We start from the raw sequence: 3,928 nt of genomic DNA, 5'->3' as shown, positions 1-3,928 counted from the left end.
TAAATCTTGTTGGGGGGGAGAAGGGGTGAGAAGGATTACTTACCCTTACTTACCCTATCCTAGGTATTCCTTGAAGAGGTGGGGTTTCAGGTGTCTCCGGAAGGTGGTGATTGACTCCGCTGTCCTGGCGTCGTGAGGGAGTTTGTTCCACCATTGGGGGGCCAGAGCAGCGAACAGTTTTGACTGGGCTGAGCGGGAACTGTACTTCCTCAGTGGTAGGGAGGCGAGCAGGCCAGAGGTGGATGAACGCAGTGCCCTTGTTTGGGTGTAGGGCCTCTCTGGCTGGGTGCTTGGCTATTTATGTGTTTTGTATTTTTTGATAAGTTGCACAAATGACTTTTGAACGGTTAAACCCTCATGGCTGCTCTCTCTGGCCTGCACCTATCTATAATACCTCACACAGTGAAGTGCCTTCTCACCCCTAGAGACTGAGGGTTTTACATTATCTTAAGATTATAAACAAATATAATAACTTGTACAAAATGTATTTAAAGGTGCAGTCATGATTTGATGAAATATATAGAACCAAATTGTTATGAGATTTCATTGAATGTAAAAAAGATTTATTAAAAAGATTTCTAGAAAATAAATGTGCAAATGACAACTGTGTGTATATACACTGCTCAGAAAAATAAAGGGAACACTAAAATAACACATCCTAGATCTGAATGAATGATATTCTTATTAAATACTTTTTCTTTACATAGCTGAATGTGCTGACAACAAAATTACACAAATTATCAATGGAAAATTTAGCAACCCATGGAGGTCTGGATTTGGAATCACACTCAAAATTAAAGTGGAAAACCACACTACAGGCTGATCCAACTTTGATGTAATGTCCTTAAAACAAGTCAAAATCAGGTTCAGTAGTGTGTGTGTGGCCTCCATGTGCCTGTATGACCTCCCTACATGCTCCTGATGAGATGGCGGATGGTCTCCTGAGGGATCTCCTCCCAGACCTGGACTAAAGCATCCGCCAACTCCTGGACAGTCTGTGGTGGATGGAGCGAAACATGATGTCCCAGATGTGCTCAATTGGATTCATGTCTGGGGAACGGGCGGGCCAGTCCATAGCATCAATACCTTACCTTCCTCTTGCAGGAACTGCTGACACTCCAGCCACATGAGGTCTAGCATTGTCTTGCATTAGGAGGAACCCAGGGCCAACCGCACCAGCATATGGTCTCACAAGGGGTCTGTGGATCTCAACTCGGTACCTAATGGCAGTCAGGCTACCTCTGGCGAGCACATGGAGGGCTGTGCGGCCCCCGAAATAAATGCCAAACCACACCATGACTGACCCACCGCCAAACCGGTCATGCTGGAGGATGTTGCAGGCAGCAGAACGTTCTCCACTGAGTCTCCAGACTCTGTCACGTGCTCAGTGTGAACCTGCTTTCATCTGTGAAGAGCACAGGGCGCCAGTGGCGAATTTGCCAATCTTGGTGTTCTCTGGCAAATGCCAAACGTCCTGCACGGTGTTGGGCTGTAAAGCACAACCCCCACCTGTGGACATCGGGCCCTCATACCACCCTCATGGAGTCTGTTTCTGACCGTTTGAGCAGACACATGCACAATTGTGGCTTGCTGGAGGTCATTTTGCAGGGCTCTTGCACAAAGGCGGAGGTAGCGGTCCTGCTGCTGGGTTGTTGTCCTCCACATCTCCTGATGTACTGGCCTGTCTCCTGGTAGCGCCTCCATGCTCTGGACACTACGCTGACAGACACAGCAAACCTTCTTGCCACAGCTCGCATTGATGTGCCATCCTGGATGAGCTGCACTACCTGAGCCACTTGTGTGGGTTGTAGACTCCATCTCATGCTACCACTAGAGTGAAAGCACCGCCAGCATTCAAAAGTGACCAAAACATCAGCCAGGAAGCATAGGAACTAAGAAGTGGTCTGTGGTCACCACCTGCAGAACCACTCCTTTATTGGGGGGTGTGTCTTGCTAATTGCCTATAATTTCCACCTGTTTTCTATTCCACTTGCACAACAGCATGTGAAATGTATTGTCAATCAGTGTTGCTTCCTAAGTGGACAGTTTGATTTCACAGAAGTGTGATTAACTTGGAGTTACATTGTGTTGTTTAAGTGTTCCCTTTTTTTATAAGGTGGATTTTTTTTGCATGGGGTATGTATGGCACATTGAATTCTCTTTGGAAGAGGAGTGATGAATCAAGGTTCTTTGAGCTAAAAAAAAGGCAAGTAACATCGACAGAAGACAGCACTACATACCTGTCACGGCCGTCGAATGAAGAGGACCAGCGTGGTGAGTGTACATATTCCCTTTATTAGAAATGACGCAGACAAAAACAAAACACAACCGTGACGCTTAAGGGCTATGTGCCACAAACAAAGTTAACTTTTTAAAAGGGCTACCTAAGTATGGTTCCCAATCAGAGACAATTATAGACAGTTGTCCCTGATTGAGAACCATACCCGGCCAAAACATAGAAATACAAAAACATAGAATGCCCACCCCAAATCACACCGTGACCAAACCAAATAGAGACATAAAAAGTCTCTCTAAGGTCAGACAATACCACTTTCTCATCAAACCTTGTTCACTGCTCTGAAAGCCAAGCAGTTTCAAATCTCAGGACCACACAGTGATTGTGACTGGGGCACCTACTGCATTGAAATACTCTATGAATAAACTCTATTCCAGATATAAACTGCCCTTTTTTTGTTAAATTTTTCCATCAAACATGAACAAATTGTTGTATGTTTTTTATTATTGTTATATAATTTTCCTGGTTTCAGGTCAACATCAACAAATTGTACATACAGTATGTACATATATTTGAATTCCAAAACGGTAACATGAAACATAACCAACAAACACCAAAACAATAATTATACATTCCCTTTCAGTTCTCTGCTTTTAATTTTATTTTTTACATTTCATTAGCACTTTGTTTTTCTTCCTTACGTACCTTTAATAATTTGACTCGCAAAACATGTGGCTGTAGTGGTGTAAAATACCTACACAACGAAATATCTATTTTATACAAGAAAGTGACCAAGGTCCGGTTGACCCATAAATTAATCAAATTTTTATATTGAGAATTCTCTGGGTATCTGCAAGATTAGGGGGAAAAGATAGCAAAAAGGGGTCCCACATTGTATAGGAATCACCTTTGTTCCTAGCACTAATTGTCTCCAGTGGTAACACTTTGAAGACCTCACAATACACTGATTTATTGTTGGTGGCTGATCTTTTATCCAGTTAAGGAGAACGCATTTGCAGGCCACAAATAATACTTTTTTTTAAAGATTGAGCTGTGCTAAAGTAAGTGAGGGCCTGTTCTCTGACGACACCCAGTACAAATAGCCATGGGTCCATTCTTATAGGACATATGAACATGCCCTCAAGCTCCGTTTTGACATTTTCTCCAAAGATTTTACTCAACGGGTAAATCTTAATGAAATGGAGTGGGTTGAGATGTTCAAGTTCCTTGGTGTCCACATCATCAACGAACTATCATGGTCCAAAACACACCAAGATAGGTGTGAAGAGGGCACGACAACACCTTTTCCACCTTAGAGGACTGAAAAGATTTGGCATGGGTCCCCAGATCCTCAAAAAGTTCTACAGCTGCACCATCGAGAGCATCCTGATTCCTGACTGGTGGCATCACCACCTGGTATGACAAACACTCGGCATCTGACCTTAAGGCGCTACAGAGGGTAGTGCGTACGGCCCAGTCACTGGGGCCAAGCTTCCTGACATCGGGACCTATATACTAGGCGGTGTCAGAGGAAGGCCCAAATAATTGTCAAAGACTCCAGTCACCCAAATCATAGACTCTTCTCTCTGCTAGGAACAAAAGGCTCCTTCACAGCTTCTACCCCCAAGCCATAAGACTGCTGAACAGTTAATGAAACGGCCACCCAGACTATATACATTGACACCCCCCTTA

This window comes from Oncorhynchus keta, chromosome 2, assembly GCF_023373465.1.
Source record: "Oncorhynchus keta strain PuntledgeMale-10-30-2019 chromosome 2, Oket_V2, whole genome shotgun sequence".
NCBI lineage: Eukaryota > Metazoa > Chordata > Actinopteri > Salmoniformes > Salmonidae > Oncorhynchus > Oncorhynchus keta.
The sequence above is the reverse complement of the archived record's forward strand: the minus strand, read 5'-3'. Positions refer to the sequence as shown.